Here is a 7,167-nt window from a genome sequence, read left to right on the forward strand (position 1 = left end):
TTTCTAACTAGTTACTTGGGATGGACCGAGAATTTTTAACATATACAAAAGACTCATTAACAATATGTCGATTGATCAACTCTAGCTTTTTTTATCCTTATATTTTATTACTGATATTCAAATGCTCTACCTTTTGAAAACTATGTGGAGACTTACATGGTTGGGAATAAATTATATAATGAAATGTCATAATCTTGTACTAGATTTGAACAATAATACTAAGAGATTATTTTTTCTTATAATTATAATAATATTAAGTCAACTCTATTTCTTTTTTCTTCTGAATTAATATGAACATCTTTTATTGTTATTTGTAGAATATTTATCTCTTCTTGCAAAAGACTAAGGACATTGAAAGGAGAAACAAAAGACATACTAAGAATGACCACTTGACCTATCTTACTACAAGGAATCATCTAGGATACTTGAAAAGACCGGATAACTTGATTTTTTATTGAATGATATAGAGAACTCTGCTCTTCCTAGCCAATATAATCGCAAGTTTTTCCATAAAATGGTATTAAATTTAACATATTAAGGAATGAATTTGTGTTATTTGTTTTGAAAAAAATGTTGCTTTCAATATGGTGTATTGCATCGATGATTAAGGGTTTGGATATAGTCGAGATAATTAGATGAGCACATAGGTCCTAGTTTTATGCCATTTCAAGTTCTCTAGATCCATCAGCCACTTCAAAAATTTAATTTTGTCCAATATAAGGGAGTCTTATGAACTCATTTGTTGTGTTGGATAGTGAGTATCATCACCATAACATTTATAATGAGCTTCTGATATCATTTCTTATGTCAGGAACGAGTTGGAGAAAAAATTGGTCTTAATGTAGTGGTGTTTGAGGGTATGAGTGTATTACTGCGACTTAGCCGAGCACATAGAACTATGTTTGGAGTGATTTAGACATTTCTAGCCAATTTAGATATCTTTGATTTGATATATTATACATCTCATGGCTCAACCCGAGTCAAAAAGTTATAGTGTTTCAAAATTTACTTAGCATACATGTTGTAACATATACGAAACTGTAGCTATTGCAACTATAAGTTCAAATTTAAGAGGTAATAACTTTTGATTTATTTTGAACTATGAGATATATAATATATCAAACCTATGCTTGTTCAGATATCTTTAGACGATCAATAACAACATGTTGCTAGCCTTTAAAAGATCAATAACAAAGATTAACAACAATGTGTTGAACCATAAGCTTTGAGAAGTCATAACTTTTGATTTGCATTGAATATGCACAATATATCAAATTGAAGCTCATTCAAAAATCTTCGATTTGATATATTATATGTTTGTGTCTCAACCTAAGTCAAAAGTTATAGTCTCTCAAAATTTACCCAATATACACGTTGTAGCAGCTATGAAACTATAGTTGCTACAACTACAAGTTCAAATTTAAGAGAGTATAAATTTTGATTCAAGTTGAACTACAAGACACACAATATATCAAATCAAAGATTTTTTTAGAGATATTTGATTTGATATATTATATATCCCATAGTTCAATCCGAATAAAAAATTATGACCTCTCAAAGTTATAACTTGTAGTTGTAGCAACTATAATTTCATAGCTGTTACAACGTGTTGCTGATCTTCAAAAGACCAGTAACAACATGTTGTTGGTCTTTAGAGGAGAGGATTAGGAACAACGTGTTGCTCAAAAGATCAACAACAAAGACCAACAACGATGTGTTGAACCATAAACTTTGAGAATTCATAACTTTTTATTCGAGTTAAACCATGAAACACACAATATATCAAATCGAAGTTCATTTAGAGATATTCTATTTGATATGTTGTGCGTCTCATGACTCAACCTGAGTCAAAATTTATAGTATCTCAAAATTTACCTAGCATACACATTGTAGCATCTATGAAATCGTAGCTACTACAACTACTAGTTCAATTTTAAGATCTCATAATTTTTTATTTGGTTTCAACCATGAGATTCAACATATCAAATAGAAGTTTATTCATAGATCTTTAATTTGATATATTATATGTTCCGTACTTCAACCTGAATCAATATTTATGACCTCTCAAAGTTATAACTAGTAGTTGTAGCAGCTACGATTTCGCAGTTGCTACATGTTGCTAATCTTCAAAAGACCAATAACAACGTGTTGTTGATCTTCCAAAGACCAGCAACGCATTATTGTTGATCTTCTGAAGACCAGCAACACATTCATAGGCAAGGGTGTAGCTACGTATGGCAAAGAGGCCCCCCCCTTTTTTTAAATTTTGGAAAAAATCATATATTGAAAAAAAAATTAAATGGCTAATTATAAATTTTAAAACCTTTTGGACTTTTTTCATAAAAAATCCAATTAAAAACTTGTTTTGGTTTCTTCTCTCTCCCGTGTTTTTTTCCCTCTTCTCCTATTTTATTTTTCTTCTCTTACATATTTTCTTTTTCCTATTTCGTCGTGTTTTCTTCTTCCTCCTCTAATCCCCTTTTTATTTTTTTCCTAACCCTAATTTTACCCTCAAAATCCTCCACTGCACGTTGCTACCGATATCATCCACATCATTGTTGCAGCACGCTATTGCTAACAACATCATCGTCATCACTTTGTCGACGCTCCACAACAAACATCTTTTGATTGAGGTGAAGTTTTTCTTACTTGATCTATTTTGATTACAGATTTAAGCATTGAAAAAAATATATAGTGTTAATTTTTTATATATTCTTGATTTTGTTTTCTAGTTATTTGTTTGCTATCCATTTTATTTGTTATTTGATTTTGAATTATTGAAAAAAGATAATCATTAAATTAGATGATTATGTTTTTTAAATATTATGCTAATGATAAATTAAGTGAAATAGCAATATTAAAGTATTTTAAAAAGATATGAGATGAATCTACTTTAAACAGGGCATCTCCCCCTCCACCACCTCCTCCTCCTCTGCCTCCTCCACCATTTCTTGATGTCGACTCGAATGAGTATCCTAATGATCCTGGGCTAAGAAAGAACATCCTTGAGTATAATATAAATGACATATCATTATTTCAAATAGAATTAAGGGCTAAAATCAAATTTTTTGAATTTAAGTTCATTTTCAACTAGTTAAATTTGAAATTTAGACTGAAAATTTATCTACATTAATTTTTGAAAATCATCCCTCCTGGTCGAAAATTTTGGCTATGCCACTATTCATAGCTGCTATAACACACCGATGAATACTATGTTACTGGTCTTCAGAAGATCAATAACACGTTGTTGCTGGTCTTTGTTGCTGTTCTTTTGAAGACCAGCAACAAGTATGTGCAAAATATCTCGTTGGGTGCTTGATGCTCCCCATGCAAATGGCTATTGTGCTAGGGAAAATGCCCCTTATGATTTACCTACTTGTATCTTACCATGGGGATAGCGATATTGGGCTGCTTGGAGTGAGCGATATCACCTTTTTTGCTATAAAATAAAATCGTAGTTGCTACAACTATAAGTTATAACTTTGAAAGGCTAATTTTTTTTTTAGTCCCCAGGGCGTAGTACAGTTGGGGGTGCATGGTATTGTGGTCGAGAGGTCCAGGGTTCGATCCTCGGGGTGTCATGACCTAGGGTTAACGTCTCTGCCATGCGCTTTCAACTGTGTATCTGCATTTACCTCCTTCCATATCCGTGAGACCGACTCCAGGGGGGTCGTTGATGTGGCGATTCCATATTTTTTTTGAAAGGCTAAATTTTTTATTCAGGTTGAACTACAGGGCATATAATATATCAAATCAGAGATCTCTGAATAAACTTTGATTTGATATATTGTACATCTCATGGTTCAACTTGAATCAAAACTTATAGTCTCTTAAAGCTAAACTTATAGTTGTAGTAGCTACCATTTTGTACCTGCTATAAAATGAATGTTAAACCATAAACTTTGAGTGACTATAATTTTTTACTCGAGTTGAATAATGGAACATACGATATATCAAATTAAATCTTGTTCAGATATATACAACTTGATATAGGGAAAACCTGCAACAACCATGTTTTAGGTTCAAAAAAATATTGTTTAAATTATTTTTGTAGGCTCCGACCAATTTTAGTCTTTACAAGACTATGTTTCTTATCTTCAGAAGATCAACAACAATTTTATAGATTCAATACCATTTTACAAAAAAAGTTTACAATTATATTGACTAGGAAAAATCAAGTTCTCCAGCCTTTTCAACTATCCTAGTTGTTTCCTTATAGTAAGATAGCTCAAGTGGTCCTCCTTGGTATGCCTCTTTCTTCTTATCCTTTTTGTTGGGACACTTCGGAGCTAGGGGGTGAATAGCTTGTTGCACTCGTTCGCTTGCTTTATAGATGTTGATTTGCAGCAGATATAATTAAAGTCAAGTTCTCCAATGATAACAAGTAGATTTTCTTGGTATCCGTCTCAAGAAGAGGTGACTAATCCAAGGATCTACTCACGACACACTCTCCACTATGAAAGCAACTCCTCAGAACAACCGAAGGTGGAGAAGCCTCGTACAACACAAGAACAAGGATACAACTCTAAACAAGAAGTAAATGTAAAAATACAACTCGAAACCTCTTCTTGCTTGATCTCTTGTTGCTTGTGGATGTTTCTGGACTAGTTGGAAAGTGCTACAACACTTGTTTTCTAAAGCTCAAGATTTTGTGAAAATGTATGGAGAAGAATCGTGTAGGTGCTACTGAGAACAGTGCTCGAAAAATCCTTTTCTAGGGTTACCGTTGGAGTGTTAATCAATTAAGAATCCCCTTAATCGATTACCACGACAACAACCTACATAAATGACTATATTTTCAACCTTAATCAATGACTCTAGTTGATTAGGCATTGTTGGATCGATTAGCCAGATCGATTCAGCAACCCTCTGTTCAATCGCGAGAAATCCCGTAAGCGATTAAGCCTTCCTGCTAAATTGCTTACTGAACACTCTGTGCCTTTCACGAAATCCAGCTTAAGCGATCACCCTGATTGCTTAAGCTCAAATAGATCCTTTTGTTTGACGTAGAAGGCACCGTAAGTGATTACCCTAATCGCTTATGGTATCCTAATCAATTACACCAATAGATTAGGAGGTCTTTCACGTAATTCCAAGCTTAAGCGATTACCTTAGTCACTTAAGCTATGGTAATCGACTAGGTTAGTCAATTACCAAACCCTAACTTCCCAACCAAAGTCTAGGATTCCTTTACCCAATATCCGGTAAACCTTGTCCCATTGAAACTTCGTCACCAAGTGTCCAATCAATCCTTTGACCCACCTAGACTTGTCTCCTTGTGCTAAGTATCCGGTTAATCATTTTACCTACTTAGACTTCCAATCACTAAGTATATGGTCAACCTTGACCCACTTGGACTTATAATCTTGTACTAAGTATACGATCAATCTTGACCCACTTTGACTTACCAATCACAAGGTGTTTGATTAACCATTAAGCCACCTGGATTTCCACATACCTAGCTTCACTCACCAGGAATTTCTCACTGTCTAGATTTGCTTACTAGGACTTTCACCTGACTTTACGCACCAGGATTTTACTTCTACCAAACTTCACTCACTAGAGCTTTTCACCTGACTTCACTCACCAGGATTTTCCAATTGCTTGGCTTCATTCACCAAGTCTTCTCATCTATCAAGCTTCACTCACTAAGGCTTTTCACCTGGCTTCACTCATCAGTATTTTACAACTACCTAGTTTCAATCACTAGAACTTTTCATCTACCTAACTTCACTCACTAGGGCTTTTCACCTGGCTTCACTCACCAGGACTTTCCACACTAAATGTCTGGTCAACACTGATCCACTTAGATTTTCTTCTTCTGCCAACCTTCCCATTGGACTTGCCCTTGCCTACTTCCAATTAGGACTTCCCAATCAAATATCTGGTCAACCTTGACTTACTTGACTCTTATTCATATCAAACTGGTCAAAACTTGACCAATCTTCTAATAACAGATAATTGCACCTGCAATCTCCATTTATTGTCAAACATCAAAATTTAAACATCAAGACTCAAGCTTGAGCCAACTCAAGCTTAGTCAAACTAGTCAACCTTGACCTAAGGAAATTGCACCAACAATTTCTCCATTTTTGATGTTTGACAGTACGTTTAAGTTAAGCTAATCTCATATCCTCAACTTCATCTTCATTCCAAAGCATGAATGAGGGCTTCCTTCATTCTCCCCCTTTTCAAGAGGGTAGTCTCCCCCTTTGTGTAATGACATTGAAGGTTCCATACCCTTTATTGAAGGTTCCATTGAAGGTTCCATACCCTTCAATACCCTAGGGCTTTTCACAACCTCTCTTATTTTTCACAACATCACATTGAAGGTTCCATACCCTTTATTGTGTTGAGTTTTTCGGGCCACGAAAATCGCTTTTTTGCGTCGCGAAAACCCTGAAACTCCCTAGCCAACGGATCCTTGCAAAGAAAAATTTTCGGAAAAACTACGAGTACGAGTTTACCTAGATCTACATTTAGATCTACATGGAGAAAATCTTATACCTTCGATGCGTGCCCTTCGCGAGTCCCGCTTGTCTAAGGAGATGCCGAATCTCTAGTTGTCAAAGTAGACAACTCTCTAGAAGTATCCACACGAACAAGATGTGTTCTCTAACACACAAGGATGGAGAAGCGAACACCACAAGTGTGCTAGCACTTCTTGATGCTCTCGGATGGGATTGGAAGAAGAAGAAAAGAAAAGAAGAGAACACACTCCTCTAAAATCTCTATGTGACTTTCACTAACCTTTCTTCTTGGATTAGATTCACTCTCCTTTCTTCTCCCTTGCTTGAAACCCACGACCAAGAGAAGAGAAGGAGCAAGAAGAGAGCTTAGGAGGAGGAAGATCACTTGAATGAGAGTTACTCACCAAAAGAAAACTTATCTTTTTCCATCAAGTGGCCGACCACTACAAGTGGTGTAACCCCCTTCACATTAATCACAATTAATGTGGAGGCCATTAAAGAGAATAGTTGTAACCTCCATGAGGTGGCACATGAGATGATGTGGCACATCATCATTAGTTCTCCTAATGCCAAGTCACAAATGATGTGACATAAAGTCAAGTCAAACTTGACTCTTCTTCTTCCTCTCAAGTCAAGTCAAACTTGACTTAATCTCTTTTATGGTTGATCTAATCCAACCATTTAATTCAAGCCAATT

The sequence above is a fragment of the Zingiber officinale genome, chromosome 11A (assembly GCF_018446385.1).
Source record: "Zingiber officinale cultivar Zhangliang chromosome 11A, Zo_v1.1, whole genome shotgun sequence".
In the NCBI taxonomy this organism is placed as follows: Eukaryota; Viridiplantae; Streptophyta; class Magnoliopsida; order Zingiberales; family Zingiberaceae; genus Zingiber; species Zingiber officinale.